Source organism: Dunckerocampus dactyliophorus, chromosome 5, assembly GCF_027744805.1.
Source record: "Dunckerocampus dactyliophorus isolate RoL2022-P2 chromosome 5, RoL_Ddac_1.1, whole genome shotgun sequence".
NCBI classification, from domain to species: Eukaryota; Metazoa; Chordata; class Actinopteri; order Syngnathiformes; family Syngnathidae; genus Dunckerocampus; species Dunckerocampus dactyliophorus.
The window spans coordinates 20,517,262-20,535,019 of NC_072823.1; positions in this window are offsets into that span (position 1 = coordinate 20,517,262).

The following is a 17,758-nucleotide window of genomic DNA, read 5'->3' on the forward strand; positions in this document are numbered from 1 at the left end:
ATCAATTTACATTTTGTAGAGATGGGTGAGCAAGCGCTCATCCTTGTAATTCACCTCGGAGAAAAAACATTTTTGATGCTAAAAGATCACTAAATAACAAAATGCCTGCACTAAAAGATTTCCATGATAATAAGAATCTTTCCTTCCTCCCCTCGCTTTGGAAGTAAATGATACATTTTGACAGTGTTTGATGGCAGGATGCAAATGGAGTACATACACATCAGGATGTAACTGCGCAGCTTATGAGTCAGCATTGATTATATGACATTGGTTCATGCAATCTACTTTAATGTGACTCACACAAAACACTAATAGCATCAAATCACTTCCTGGTGATGTCATAACATCACGTGAACTTGATCCTGGTGATAGAAGGGGGCTAACGCACTTCTTCTATTTATTCGTCTCACCGCCACAGCAGCTCGCATCCCGTGTCATCATTCCTGTAATCACAAGGTGTGGCCCAAAAGATCACTTCCTTCTGGTCCAGGCTTTTTTTTAAACTGAATGATTTTAATGCACCGGTAATATTCTGAGGACAAGTAGCTGTACGTCTAGAAGATAGTGTTTGATATGCTCCTTGCTGCAATGCTTTGCTTAAGTCCAAAAAATACATTTCTGCAGAAATTCTTCAAAAAAATAGAGGTTCTTTACAGCTGTCATGTGGTCTGTCATGATGGCTAGTATTAAACGATTTGAACACAGTGGGATTAAACAATATTAGTACTGTTATTTGAACTTTGTACAGACAGTTTGCTTGACAACCTTGCTTGACAACCTTGCTGTTGCTGCAGCTTGCTTCACTTAGAAGACATACACACACACACACACACACACGGGAGGTTGTGGGGGGTGTTGCCTATAAATGTGTGAAACAAATTTTGTACTATTTGACACAATCGTGAATTTAATTTGATCCCGGTTTTAGAGTAATACTAATACATGGGAAATGAATTGTCCAATAATATATATATATTTATATATATACATATGTCCAATAATATATATTGTTATATATTGTTAAAAATAACACGATTAACTGAAGAGTTCTAAAAATACTAAGAGTTGAAACAAATCAGAGTGGCGAGAGCAAGAGCAGAGAACAAGGTTGTTAAGTGACACTTTCAAAAAGTAAGTTAGCATGTACCCCGTAAACGTGACAGCCACTTGTACGTAGCTTGCACTTGTGAGACAAAAACGAGCTCTGAACTTGCTTGTTTGTTTTAAAGACAAAATATCACTGTGGTAAAAAAAAAAAAAAGTCACATTTGGAGTCCGTGGACCCGAGGTTAGGCCAGGGGTCGGCAATCTTCAGCATCAAAAGAGTCATTTTGCCTCCTCTTCCAGTACAGAAAAATGGTCTTGAGCCGCAAAACATGACACAGCTTATAAACTTTTAAAAGTTTTAATGTTTTTTCTAATTTTACCAACAACAGAAGTGTAGAGTGCATGTGTAGGCATACTTTGAAATAATTTAAACACTGAACTATGTAGGCTTTACTGAATCGTTCCCGCGTTTGTGTAAAATTAAAAGGAAAACTTAGCCAACTTTAACATTAAAAAGCCCATCAGAGTTCACATATCTGGATATCAGTGTGTCTGCTCAATATCGTTTACATCACTTGACTCATTACAGGCAATTCAATATGCTTGCACTAAATGAAGGTCATCAATTTGCCTACTGGTGATGTTTGTTGCCATTCTATTGGTCCTGTCCTTGACTGTCTTTGCAGGGAGGAGCATTTCTTTCATTTTCTGAATAATTAATAATAATAATAATAATTTCTTGTTTATTATTTCAAGTCTGGAGAACAGATGATGTGATATTTTTATGATCACTTCTTTCATGTATTCTCCATCTGTGAATGGCTTCCTCCTCCTTACGATCTCCAGTGCAATCACAACGCTCTCAGCTGTAGTTCAGTGTCGAGCCTTCATCCACTTCTTGTAAGTACCTGTATACTGTATTTGCTCTGCTTAACCTTCCGTAGTAGTTCCAAAATTGCTCCTTTACGCCCATCTGCATTTGGGGACTTTTCAGAAAAAGCTGACTGCTTGTTTTGTTACATTTTCTGTTGTTTGCAAATTTCCCGCCACATATCGAGCAGTGAAGTGGGAATGAAGGCAAAGGAATATATGCGTTCAGAATTAAACTCTTGATTTGATAGTTTTCTTTTTGGGGACGTATGGTTATGGTTATGTTTTTTGTTTTTTTTATTTCAAACATGCATACAGTTTACATTGAATGCTTCTTATTACAATTTACAATTCCACATGCCCGAAAAGGAGCAGGAAGAAGCAGATCTTATTTAATCCTACCCCCTCTCCGTATCACATTAATTGCTGATACATTTTTTTTAAATCAAGAAAAAAAAAAAAAAAATCGTTTTTTTTTCCCCCTGCTGATATCCGGATTCCCCTGCAACGCTAGTGAGGATAGGCGGCATAGAAAATGGATGGATGGGGGGATGGATGATATCCGGATCCACTTCCTGCTATCTTTTGTGTTGTATTGTGAGTGTCATTTAATGGAGATACATGAGTTCCTAATTTTTGTACTTTGTTTCTTTCCCTGTTTCAGCAGTGCAGTTTTGAATTCCCTGTTGGTGAACTTAACGATGATGACAGGTGTGGTGTTGTTACTGCCATACAGTGGGATGCAAGTGTCGATGGTGTTGATGTCTACGTCCACCTCCTTTGATTGTAGCAAGTTGGCAATTTTGTTGCTTTGTTGAAGGAACATCCATTCCATCTGGTTCTCCTCTGTTTTGGACTGCCCTATCTTTTGACCTGGATGTAATTCGGAGCCCTGTGAGGATCACTTTGTTCATTCGTGCATTCTGACTCATCAATTATATTTCTCATTTGCTCAGTGATACTTTCCTTTGCTTCTTTCTCTTCCTCAAGAGTGGTGCACAAGGCAGCATTATCCTTCAATAGTGCCTTGATATCATCCTGTAGAACGTTGATATCATTGCATAATGCTCTATTTTCTTCCATTGGTTTTTTAACCTTCTTAATAGCGGCGCACAAGACAGCTTCCATAGGGTTTATAGCCTCCCTAGGAGCAGCGCGCAAGGCAGCAATGTCTTCCAATAATGCCTTGATATCATCCTGCAGAACCCTAACATCCTTGCATAATGCTCTATTTTCTGCCATAGGGTTTTTAGCTTCCTTAAGAGCAGCGCGCAAGGCAGCATTGTCCTCCAATAATTTTAACCTAATATCTTATAACCTTGATATCATTGCATAATGCTGTTTTCTTCTATAGGGTTTTTAACCTTCTTAAGATTTTTCATCTTGCAACTCCTTGATTTCTTCTTGCTCAGTTCTTGCTTGGTTATTTTCTTTCATAAGGTTTATGACATCATAATGGACCTCCACGATCATTTAGAAGAGGTTTTTTGGTTCTGAAGTTGAATCTGTGATTGCAGATATGCAAAATCTAGCCTTATTTTTGAAGAATCTTGCTGTGTTTGTGATTGCAGACACCTAATTTCTCGCACTGTTTGTAATGCAGTACGCTCTTGTATCTCATTAATTGCCTTCCTCACAGCTTGCAATAATATCAAATCTCTGCTCCGGAGAATATCTTTGAATTCTGGAACTGTTTTTTCAATTGAGGCATCTTCCTACGTCTCATCCGACAGCCAGACTGACCCTATTTCTGATTTTGAATCCGTAATTCCTGGGCCAGTATCATTTTGCTTCGTGTGTGGCATTGTTGCTAGGCAACCGCTTTGAACTTCAGCAGTTAGTCAGCTTGACTTCCTAGCAGCTGTCAACACTTGTAACTAGTCAAGGAATCTGTACCTCTCGCCTATCCAAATTAAAATTGAGAGAGTAAGCAAGCAGTTCTGACATCTTTTTCCTGTCTCACTGAATGACCAAACTGATCCCTCCCCCTTCTTTTGCTCATCCAATCAGCAGACAGAATGCAGTGTAGATGCATTCACGGACTTGTGCTAAGGATATTTCAAACTGTATTCGAATTGTATTTGCACTTTTCCTCTGCTTCGGTGTTAAAAAAAATCACAGAGCTCAACGTGGGAGCTGCAACAAGAAGGCTCAAGAGCCGCATGCAGATCCGGAGCTGCGGGTTGCCGACCCCTCAGTCAGCTGGACAACTATAGCTAGCTAGCTGCTTCCAGAGAGACAGAAGAAAGTGAGTGCCAGGCAAAATATGTGAACAAAGATGGTAGACAAGTCAATCGAATATGACTGAAACGTGAGTGACCACACACGCAGCCATTGTGACAAGCTGTTGTCAATTGACTCTATGTTATACAGACAATTTTTCATTCTCACGATAACAAGGGATTCTCCATTTGCGTATCTCCAGTTTTCTCCCACATTCCAAAAACAATGCATGTTAAGTTGATTGGCGACTCTAAATTGTCCATAGGTATGAATGTGAGTGCGAACGGTTTGTCTACATGTGCCCTGCGATTGGCTGGAGACCAGTCCAGGGTGTACCCTGCCTCTCGCCCAAAATTAGCTGGGATAGGTTCCAAGCATACCACCATGACTCTTGTGAGGACAAGCGGCATAGAAAATAGATAGATGGCATTTCAGATTTACATGTGTTTATGTATTTAAATGTCATGGCATTGCATCAAAGTACTTACTCTGCAACCAATCAGATTGCTGTTATGTGTATTTTTATGACAGCCACTAGGGGGCATAATTTCATGGGATCATATTTCCTATGATGTGCTGTGATAATGAAAGTGTACTACAACAGATCCTAAGATTGTAATTTATATCTGCAAATGGTGGCTGTTGTTGCTGATAGAGCAGAATAGCTCTGCTTGTACGACTACGGTAGGCAATGGTACACACTGCAGACAAACACTGAGCAGCACTGCGCTATATTTAACTTGCATATGATTGACATCCTCCCCCCGTTCAAACTGTGATTGCGACATGAAAACACGCGGTTAACATTGTGTACCACACACTCCACACTGTGTGTCTGAAGACGATACGCTTAAAGGAGGATGTGCGTGAATGCAGGCTGCTCACTTCTCCACCAGGCTGCAGGGAGGAGCAGAAACAGCACCCTTAGTGTTCCCAGCTCGTGGTGGTGAAGACATTCAGACAAAGTTGCTGATCTCTGCACGATGGTAGCCTTAATGAAGAGCCAGCAGCTGAAGGTAGATAGGCCCATACCGCCTGTCAGAGCCTAGGCGGCGGCCCATTAGCGCTGTATCACCCCGACAGGAAAGGTCTCGCTGACAGGGTGTGAGCAGGGCCAGGCAGCACTTGCTAATTACACAAGGTATGTGGTTAGTTATTATAGCTGCTGCACAGACAAGTGTGAAGAAAAGGGGAAAACGATAGAGGCATATGAGAGGAGCTAGGAAAACTCTGTATTTTGAGGAGGAACCACAACAAAACGAGTGCTTTTGATATTTCACACTGGTTAATGTTAAATACAACCACATGATACTCCAGTCTGATGCGCTTATAAAGACATGGGAAGGCCTTTACTTATGCTAATGAGGTCCACACTTGCGATTTAGTGGGAAAAAACACAGGTGTGAGCAATTTAGCAAGCTTACACAGTGTCATGGGTCCTCAAGAAATGCTCTTAAAAGCAGACTGCTGTGGTAGACTGTGTATTTGGTACCTGGGCCCTTAGTGGGGACTTAACCGACTTAATCCACCTCTTAATACCACCACTGCCACATAACAACTATATAAACCATAAAGAGAGAAAGGCATAACGTATTACGGCTAAATACTGTAACACCTGTCCAGGCGTTGTAAGGATCATGAGGAAGGTGGTTGATCATCATCTTTGCTGAAGCAAAACTGGTTACTGTCGGCTGCAACTATGCCAAAATGACATCAGCAAAACTGTTCTCCCAACCGACAGCCGTCCTCAACAATACCATCACCAACACCATATTGCTAAATCAAGAAACCCAGTCAACCTTTTATCTTTGACTCTAATGTCGCCGATAGGCCTGACTTATATTTCTGCAAGCAACTTTGAGCATTAGTAACTAATTTCCACCTGTGATCGCCGGTGCACGTAAATTTGGCACTTGGCCAAAAAGCGTAAAAGTAATGGCTCAGTGATAAAGTGTTTAGACAACTCCAAAATCTACAGCACAACATCACCTGGAGCAGTTCAAATTCAATGTTTGTCTGAAGAATAGGAAAACATAAAACGTTAAAATAAAACAACATAAATATACTCCCCAGTGATGTAAATTTCTTTGCCTCCATCAACCATTGTACGTGTAACTTGGGCTTGTCAAACTGTTTTGCTCTGATCAACCAATCAGAGGACAGAAAAATGTTAATGCGGACCGGCTAGCTCGCCCTGAATCTGAAATCTAAACAAACAACCCCATTTACAATAGTGTTTAAGTGACATAAGTGACAGATTAGATTGACATGGCAACACATTGAAGCTGAAATCTGATTGGACAAAAAAATCTAACTTACTAAAACCCACCACTATTGAAAACAGTGTCACAGGCTAGAAATGAATATAGATGAATGATAATAACTGGGGATAAATTAATACAATTTCATGGAACAAATGTACTGTAGAATTGAGGTTGTAAATGTTGGTCAGTGTATATAAAGGCCTAATGACCAAGGAACACCAAAGATGGTACATACAGTACTGAAAAAACAAATATTGATAAAATACTGTATAATTATAACAAACAAATATTTGTATGAATTACATATAGTATATACTTGTATATTATGAGCTCAAAGACTTTGCATTGCATTGTTGCATATGGTCCAGTTTACCACTGTTAATCCATAACTGGATGTTCCTATTTTATTTTGGTGACAGTCCATGCATGAAGTTATCAGCATTCCCCCTTAAAAATGTGAATGAACCCTTCTAACTCATGTCAAATAATTTTGCAGGGTGGTAAAATAAGTTGAAACCAAATTTGCTGCTGTTTTGACAACAGTCAGTGTATATTTATCCTGGAAAATCACATTTAGTATGGTCAGACCCTCATGTGTAATCAGATCCTGTTGTAATTTGTTTGTGTAAGATCTTATTCACTAAAAGCACGTTGTTTATCCTTCAGATGAGTCTGTTTGATATTTTTGTGAGGGCTCTGTGTGAATACATTCAAACGTGCTTTAAAGGAAAACTGCACTTTTTTGGGACACTCCTATTTCGACTTATAAAGCCCTCTAAAAAACCTCCAACGTTTTATTGTTCTATATAGTATATATGCTGTGACCATATAGTAACAGGTACATTCATGATAACATGTACTGTAATACTTACAGTGCTTTTGCCATATTTCGATCATTTTAAACATTCTCTGAACTTTGTACCTGGGCGCATTGATTTCACAGAGCCCATAGAATGGAACTAACGCTACTTCCGTCAACAAAAGATGTATAGGAAGCACGTGTCTGTTTGCAACTACTAATCGTGGGCACTTTTTGAGAGCTGCCGCCGACAACTACTTTTGGACTTCCTGCTTCGCTGCACCAGTTCACATACATACAGGACTTTGGGGGGTGGTTCACAGTCGGCATGCCCCTGATTCAGTCGCCCCTCAATTTTAACCGCACGATAGACACTTAGGTGTGGGGGGGCTGGTCAGGTGAGGGGCCCAGCACACCTCAGCAGTCCCCCAATTTATCAGGCACATAGAGGTCAGCCCTTAACAGCTGTTCTTTTATTTATTTATTTATTTATTTTAATTGCATAATAGACACAATCCCATGTCATCACACACACGGGTCGAGCGGACTGGATGTGGTGCCTCCTGCCTATTCTGTGGCACCTGTCCGCTGGGCGGGGTCAGGGCTCCAGTTGTGGACCTGTCCGGTGGCCACCAGGGCACGGTGGCTTACTCGGGGTGGCTTGGCTTGTGGACTGTATTTTTCTGGTTCGTCTGCCCTTCCCGCGGGGGCCCTGTTGGTGCCGGTTGATGCCGGGGCTTGCGCAGGGGGTGCGTTTTGCGGTGCTACCCTTGGTCTGACCTGGGCACTTCTGCGTGCTTGGGGGGGGTCCAGCAGTCTGCGAGGGTTGGGGCCCCTGGTGGCTTGTGGTTGCTGGGGGTGCCGGTCTGTGTGATGGGGTTGAACTTGGCATCGCTCGCGAGGACTTTAGGCCTGGGTGACGGGCAGGGGTTGGGGAGCGTGTGCTGATTTATCCATAGTGTTATCATGTTGTTTTTATTACAGTGATGGTGATGATGACAATAAGATTATAATTATTACAATTATTACCAACAATAAGTGTGACTGTTTCAATTTAGCGTTATCATTGTGGCTGTTTATATTATTGTGTCCTGTCCATTATGGTCTTTATGGCCGTCATAGATATTTGCTGATGTAGTCCTGTTTGTTAGTCGTTGCAATTGTTGTTAATGTTGTCCTCGTCTCTCTCTGTATTGTCCCCCTCTTGTCCCCGCACTCCCCTCTCTGTTTTCTTTCGTCTTCTTTTCTATCCCCTCCGCTCCCAATTTGCATAACAACAAAACATCAAATAAAGTCAAACAAAATCTATATAACGGGGGAAGAGTATCATACACTTGCAGTGGCACTGGCAGAGAAAATCTGTTTATCATGTAAGGGCATTTAGGTCAACAATACTACCTGCCCTAATGGCTGGACAGGACAAAAAAAAAAAAAGAAAAGCTGTAAGGCAACAATATGTAGAAACCTTCATGTAAAATATCACATTCAAATCATTTGAACGTTACAATTGATGCAAAATGGGGATTAGGGTCTCAGTGGTTGCCATGGCGCCCCTGAACACTTTTTATTATTGGTGTGAACCAGCCAGGACCACTCCCAAGCTGCGGTATTGCTGGCATCTGTGCTAATGTTACCTTTTAGAGGTGTGCCAGACGCAAAATAATCAAAGTTTATTTAAAGATAGGAGGTGTCTACACACTAAAACTGTGGAAAAGGAACAACCACATGTATTTTTCTCAACAAGTGTCCTAATCAAAGGGCATACATTGCCCTCATCATTACACTTGGTGGCAGCTCAAAAGGGCATTTTAATTTGAAACTAAAAGGTCACAAGGCAAGTCTTTTTCCTGAGCAGTCAGTAGTAGTTAGTAGTCAGCATCTTTCCCAATGTCAATACCTAACTGGCCTGTTTTCTCATATAGCGGATGGGAGTATTTACTAAACCACTGAGAGTACCAGGTGTGTATTAGGTTTAAGGCCATCCATCCATCTTCTATGGCTTATCTGAGCTTGGGTCATGGAGGCAGCAGGCAGGGAAGCCCAGACTTCCTTCTCCCCGGCTACTTCATCCAGCTCCATCCATGTTGTACCACTTATACTGGTTCTTATTTTTTTTTATTTCGTTGTTTTCATCCATTTTCTACCACATACCCTGTTTTTTGTTTTATTAATTTTTTTTGAAAAAAAATTGTCAAGTCATTTCAGCAACACCTTATTTTAACTGTATTCTCATCTGAGCAACAAATGGACTCTTAACTGCTATTTATTATGTGAATGTATATTCAAAAAAACTATACTAAAGTAGAATATTTGAGCACTTTTTGCCTTTCTTCACCAGGTATAGTAGGAGGAAATAGCAATGTGAGCTTTATATGTTATAATAGTCTGTAAAAATTGCCTAAAAAAGAAGTAAATGGGATTGTACTCCACTAAGAAGTAGTGTCCATCGAACAATGGCCTTCACAGCCTAATGGTCTTTCTATTCTTTTGCAGGTCATTCCTTTTGAGTCTGTCTGTGCTCAGTTCCAAGTGGCAAAGACATTGTGTACAGCCAGGATTAATACACGGACATCATGTCACACTCAGCTCTTAATAATAACACAGCGTGCAACAGAAACACACATAGACAGCCTCAGGGGCGGATGTGACCTCTACACGGTTGGAAAAAAAACCCATGAAAGACAAATCAATTTGTTGTTTGTATGAAACAGGTAATTAATAATTAGCTGACCTCGTTCTCCATGTTTGTTGCTATGAAAGTGACTGTTAAAGCAGAGCAGCTGCAGGAACAACAAATCCCAAAGGAGGGTGTCCGAAATGAGACGTCTAATGCTGAACCCTCTGATGGCCAGTAGCCCTTGGGGAGGAGGCGTACATGCTCGCATCTGTGTCCAAACGGACTGCGTTTGTGTGTGTGTGGTTGTTCTAGATGTGCTACGTGAGTGTCGCGTCCCCAGTGTGCTGTCTTGTGTTCCCACGCCTCGCCTGACACGGCTAGCATAAACAGATGTGGCGGCGTGACAGGAAGTGGACCACTTCTGAGAGACGAGACTGAGAACAGGCGAGGAGTTCAGGATACGGCAGCAAAAATATACATCTAAAAAAAATATATATTGGCGCCTTCAATCGCCAATGTGTGTTGGCTATTGAAGGTGCCGATATACTGATCCCTAACCTAAGGGGTCAGGGTTAAGTAGCCGCTCCGTTTGATGGCTCTCATCTCACAGACCTGCACTAGCATTTAATCTATAAATCATAGTGCAATATAAAGATCATGTGACCAAAGCACTGCTAGTTCAATGCCTAAGTAAGAGGTAGGATCCAGCCTGAATTACTGATACTCTAATACCAATGTTAGTACCAACTGTTTCATAAAATGTTAATATTTTGTAGCATTACAATTCATAAGCATGTTAATAGTTTAGAGAAAACTAAAGAGAAAAAGGTTAGAAGCATTTAGAAAATGTTAAAAGGTCCAAATCATCAAGCAACTTGAGTTTTAATTGCATATCCCTCCATTAATATGTGTGAAGAAAGACACAAACATTTTTCAGAAAGTTCTGACATTCGATATGTTGCTGAATCAAAATGTGGATTTATTTGCATTTTTTTTATCCATCCATCCATGTATTGCCAAGTATCATGTTCAGGATTTATTATATTATTTGAATGGAGTTGTTTAATTATACATCCATCCAATTTAATTATTTTAACACTTATCTTGGTCCTAATTTTATTATATTTTTAGTCTTTTTTATTTTTTTTTAATTTATTGACTTTATTTAATTTATGTTTTATTCCCTATCATTTATTTTATCCATCTACCTAATTATTACCATTTATATTATTACTGCTGTTTTATTTAAATTTCTTATTTCTTTTTCTAGACTGCACGGTGGTTTAGTGGTTAGCATGTTGGCCACACAGTCTGAAGAGCGGGAAGATCTAGGTTCGAATCTCTGTTGGGCATTTTTGTGTGGAGTTTGCATGTTCTCCCCGTGCATGTGTGGGTTTTCTCCGGGTACTCCGGTTTCCTCCCACATTCCAAAAACATGCATGTTAGGTTAATTGGAGACTCTAAATTGTCCATAGGTATGAATGTGAGTGTGAATGGTTGTTTGTCTATATGTGCTAGCGACCAGTCCAGGGTTTCGCCCAAAGTCAGCTGGAATAAGCTCCATACCTCCTTATTGCATACCCCCGCGACCCCAATAAGGAGAAGCGGCATAGAAAATGGATGGATTTCTTTTTCTTTCTTCTTATTCTATTCCTGATTTATTTCATTTTTATTTTGTTTTATCCATTTTTTCAGCTTACCCTGTTCAAAGTCACCAGGTTGTTTTTACTCTTGGTTTTGGTCTTTGGTTTTGTTTTTTATTAATTTTGACTATACATTTTCTGCATTTTTTTAAACCCCTTTTGCTGCTCTGTGGATTGTTTAAATTAATGTTATAATAGTCATAAGATACTGTTTAATGACTAAAGATGAACATTTGCAACGAAAAGTGCATCATTTATATCCCATTTGTCCTATCATTTGGGAAGTGGAAGGCTAAAAAGCTCAATTATGATCTATTATAATCAAAGTGAATAATAGCTGTGAGAATCCAGTAATGAATACTTAAATCAATTACCAGCGTATACAATACTTTACCATATTGCCAGAATTAGAGAAAAGAACTTCATGTGAAAAAACATGAACACCCAGAAAGACGTATAGCTTGATGTTGGCCATGTTTTTCAACCAGTCTTACTCAAATTTTACACGTGTACTTGTCAGTCCAATCCCCTAAGGGTGTGCCCTAATTTGGTGATAATTGTGCTAAACACACTTGGAGTTACAGTGGGTACAGTTTTGTAGAACCTATTAAGCTGTGAGAGAAATTTCACCACAAACAAAACAAGTTCTGTTTACATGGAAACAACACAATGCTATTGTAATTACTGTAAGTATTTGGTTGTTTCTGATGATCTTAAAGGCGAGTACAACGCAATCTGTGTATGTATCTGTATCTGTTCACCCATCTAAATCATCTGTATCTGTATCTGTACTCAGCGCGGGCCAGGCATAGACCAGAAATGGGCGTGGTGTAACCGGAAATGGGTGGGGCTTAAATCTGTACATTATTTTAAGTCTGAAATTGACATGGATTGATCAGAAGTTGCTATATTTATTGTTTATTATTCAGCTATATGTGTACTGTGGATGTGTGTAAGTGATCTGTAAGACTTTATTATTTCATTATTTTTTAATGATCTGTGTGAAGTTGGTGATTCATGCAAACATCCAGTGATGGCAAACAGGGGAATACTTTGTCAGCCTTGTTCAGCAGTAGGAGTTTTCTCAAAAGCACCGCGTTCAGTACTACGAGCAAAGTTTTCCAACTGACTTTATATCACCAGCCTAATTAGAATTAGGCAAATTAGGCAGTGACCAACGCAGTACGAACTGTTTATAGCTCTGTCTTGTCAAATGCATCGCATATGTTACAAAACAAGTTTAACAAATAACTTTAGATACGAGCTGAGCTGAGGAAAAACCTAAAAAAAAAGCCCAGCCTAGTGGAGGCAGTGACCAACGTGACCAACGCTGACAAATGCACCGCGTACTCCTCTCTCTGGCTGTGCCAATCACTGAGCATAAAGTATGAATACATAATGAGGAGTTTCCTTCATCACGATTATGGATAATGAGGAGCTGTACTCGTTTCATGCTTGTTCTTGGCAAAATGCATTATCCGTAAAGGATACTCGTCTAAAACGAGTATTCGTTACGCTGTATCCCTAGTTACTGACATGATTTTTCAAGTTTGCTTAAATATGTTCTTTATTGTTTGTAATTATGTTCTACATTGTTCTTTTTTTAAAAAGTCAATGTTAAATTCGTAAAAATTACATTATTTTTTTATTTTTTATTTTCTCAACTCATTAGAAAAGGGGCGTTTCCCAGGTGATGTCGGCAAGGGCGCAGCTCTCAGCTAACGCCTAGTAAAGAAACCCTTCAAGAGGCAGCTTGTGGACTTTGTTCGGTATTTTTTTCATCAAAATAGTACTCATGCCAAAACGTGTTGCTGCTGGCTTGTCACAGTGTCCGGGTTATGCTGTATGTTTCTTATTTTTCCAAAAGACAAAGGTTTAAGACTACAGTGAAGCAAGTACACAAACACGGGACAAATGGACCACCGCCTCATGTACATTTCACTGAAGACTGCTATAAAGAAACACCTTTACAAGAAGCATTTGCCTTGAAAGTATGGTATAAATGTATTTTGAATGCTAAGATGCTGTTCCTGATGCTGTGCTAGGATAAAAGGAGGAGAATGGCGTCAAAGTTGCCACAGAGCACAGTAAGTCATGTCTTATGTATGTATTGTATTCTAAACACTATGCCACCATAGCGACAAGCATTCAAAACATTATACACGTTATAAAACATACTTTCACAGCAATATGTTGACGGTAGGTGGCGGGCAGTTACGAACTAGACACTAAAAAAGGCTCCAAAGACCCCTTTACGCTCATCAAGAAGCCGATTTAAAACAATAATTGACGGATAAGCAACTCTAAGGTAATTTACACTTCCCATTTTGTGTTTGAAGCCGACCATTCTTCATCTGCATTGGACACCTCCACATCAGACATATAGTCCCATCATCAGTGGTTCCAATAAATACGGCTTAATTCCATGTTCTGCAAGTTTTCTATTTCATCTCCAGATGTTTCTTCCTCCTCGAAAACTTTGGACACATCGCTCAAATCACATCTTCTATCTCGTCCATCCTCTCATGTTTGTTTACTCTGCCTAAGATGAGAGCTGCCCCTTTGCCGACGACACTTCCTGAAACGCCCCTTTTCTGCGGCGGTCAGTGAACATTTCACCTATTGTACTATAAATGTAATTTTTAAAATGAATTTACCGTTCGCGTTCAAAAAACCAACAACATAGAACATAATTACAAACAGTATAAAACATATTTAAGCAAAGTTGATAAATCATTTCAGTGACCCTTGAAGCCAAATGACGTCAGTGGCATCATTAGTATAGTCATGTTTATTATACATTAGCTGCATAATAAGTGCATTATGGTATTGGCAGCGTTGTGACGCCATCCGTCTTGTGTTTGTTCTTCAGGCCAACACAAAAAGATCGCAGACACTTGTGCGCCATGTTTTTTTACAAATGGACATCATGATGCTCTACATATAATGTGGGGAGGGAGCCTGTTTAAAGGGTTTTGTATAGAATAGCAGATGTAAAGAATGGCAAACAATAAGACATTGTTGTTCCAGGCTTGGTGAGCGCCTCCACTAGAATTCATCCCACCAACACATTGCTGCTCCTTGTTTCACACTTTGGCGGAGTGGACATTACACTAAGCACACACACATTGCCCGTTATGAGCATCTCTTTGTTCCAGGCCAACAGTGTTGGTGCCACGCTGGAACCAATTTTCCTGGCCGAGCGCCAGTCGTGCAGCCGCTGAAAGGCAATTCAAGCATTCCTAGATTAGGCATCAGAATTGGACCCTTGAACTGCACATGGTGCCTGAGGGATAAAACCAACCTTTCTTAACACAGTCTGCACCCTTACATGTCACCTGTCACCTTCCTGTCAACAGAAGACACACCTATGCAGTAGACTGCGATCCAAGGCACTTTGCGCTTTATCCCAAATTATTCCACTCTGAGAGATGTGTTGGTGATAGGTACTGTTTTGATACACTATTTGATTTATTTGCAGAATTCCAAAACACATTATTTACATGACATATTGTGGCCATTGTATTTTGCTGGAAACCTGGATATTTTTGCCATTTGTCCCGCATTATGTTATGGTATGGTATATTTGTTTCAAACATGCTTAACAAGTTACATTAAGGATCATCATGTGGTTACATTTGCACAACTCAACATGCCCAAAAAGGAGTAGGAAGAAGCAGAGCATATTTAATCTTACCCTGTTACTTCCCCATGTCTATTACTAATAATTCATTAACCACCAGTTTGACACTTACAATATTCCGTGTCGCCATTTATTAATTAAAGCTAAAAGAATAGATAGCAATGAAGGAAAGAAAAAAACGAAGAAGTATTTTTTAAATACTAATAAGCAGAAAAAAAACAGACTATACTCTCTATACTGTAGCTTGTGCAATGTTAAAAGAATATGGACAACAGATATAAATGATAGTGTATTATAATGGAAATGGGAGAATCGTTAACATCATTCTCCATGAACCAGGAAGTAGACTTCTGGCTAACATAAGGGGGGACAAATGAACATAAATAATGCGATTACAATGTTGTCACTTTTCTTAAAATATATTTATTTTTGCAGTTAGGGTCACAATGGAACCAGCCAACCTGAAATGATATGCTCTTGTTGTCTTACATCTTCCGCCATGAACCAGGAAGTAGCCTGCTAGCTTAAAACAAACACAACTAACGTGATTCCCAATATTTTCACCTTGGTTTATAATGTAAATGTGTTTTCTCTTTTTGTAGTTTGAGTCACAATGGACGTGTACCCCCACCACAGAATAACTAGCATGTAGCCTGTAGGGATGAGCCGGATACATTACGGATAATGCATTTTTGACGAATACAAGCATGAAACGAGTACAGCTCGTCATTATCCATAATCGTGATGACGGACAATCCTCATTATGCATTCACTCTTCATGCTCTGTGATTGGCCAGTCACACAAAGCGACCGCCCCTCCCTAGACATATCCACAGATGCACAGGAACATAGCTTCTCAGCTATCAGCAGTACACTACACACATTGAAATAGCATGCTAACAATATCATGAATTGGTGGCAATGCTGAAAAGGCTAACTTAGCTCAGCAGTTAGTGACCAGCTCGGCGGCTGGATGCTTGAGGCACAAAACACATACAGTATCACGGTTCAAACAGCGTCTAGCATTGAATGAATGATAAATAACCAGGTTACTCATGTTTATAGAGGCACACTTAGTTGAACATCAAAAACAAGGTCCGTGTTACAACAACTCAAAGCTCCGTGGCTGCCCTGGTGCATTTATGTGCCCATCTCGCGTCGTAATTGGGAGCTATGTTTAGCGTGTTTATGTTTTAGCGTAAAGGAACAAAAGAGAATGAACACTACTAAAACTGTCTCTTTTTTTTTGGAAATGTTTTTTAAAATATATTGTCCTTTCCTGGTCAATCCGTGTCAATTTCAGACTTAAAATAATGTACTGATTTAAGCCCCTCCCGTTTCCGGTTAAACCACTCCCATTTCCTATTTATGCCCCGCCCATTCCATTACAGATACGGATACAGATCATTTAGAAAGGAGGTGAAAGGAGAATGAATAAATAAATGGATAAATAAACCCAAAGGGATATGCACAGAGTCACAGGTCACAGATCACAGGTACATGTCACATCTTATCTGACATTGTCACTGTCCACAGATTGTATATAATTGTCCCATCTTTTCCAATATTTTTCCCCTTGTATTGTTGTAGACAAAAGATAAATGTCATAAGTTCCATTGTTCTTATATGTTTAACAACTTGTACCAAAAGAGCTAAAGAGGGGATGTCTATTTTGAGCCAACATTTAGTGATAGCTTTTTTTGCAGCCACAAGGATGATCCGAAATAAATATATATCACTTCACCCTCTGTAGGTACACCAAGGAACAAAGTAAAGAAAGACATTTCTAATCGAATACCTAACACAGAATATTAGCGGTGTAACGATTTGTTTTAATAACGATTTGATTCGTGTCACGATTTGTGGTTGCTGATACGATTCAAGAACGATATTGCTTCATTTAGAACGATACGATCCAAAAAGATTCAGTAACTTTAAATCAATTCAGTAACGTTTTAGCCAAAAATGTAACCAGTGTGACTGTGAAATAAATATCACAGGACACTGGACAGTTGCAGATGAAGTTTCCTAGATTTCTGTTGTTTTTTTGTAAGGGAATCAGGTATGAATTATTAATAATGCTGACATACTTAAGAATAAATGTTCAATTAGTACAAAAAATGTGTTAAAAATGCAATACAAAGCAGGATGAACAGAGGCAAATTTCTCAGCAAATGATTGTGGTATGGTATCTTCAATTATTTGTTGAAACTTTCTCGCCTGTACAGGCCGTTGGAAGCAGGAGCTTTTTTGTGTGAATAATCTTCCTGATCAGAGCAGCCGTTTGAAAGAACGGTGTAGCAACTAGCAAGTAATGTGGCCTCCTTGTACCTTTTACCAGTGAGAGGGTCAGGATGGGTCCTCCGTCTTGATGACGCACTTAACAGCCTCACTGAACAGGATATTGTGGTGTGGTGGGTTTATGATAATAACTTTTGATAATGATGAGACCAAACCGGGAGAGCAAAGAGATACTTTGCAGATAGCGTGCAGCAGTGTAAGGAAACGTGGTAATGCAAAAGAAGAATACAGAAGAAATGCGAGTGTGTGATTTTTTTCCACGTACGTAAGCGTATGTTTTGACCTGGATACGCTGCGCTGGATGATGACGTCACTAAGCGTCACTGCTACTGGACCGTAAACTATCATCTA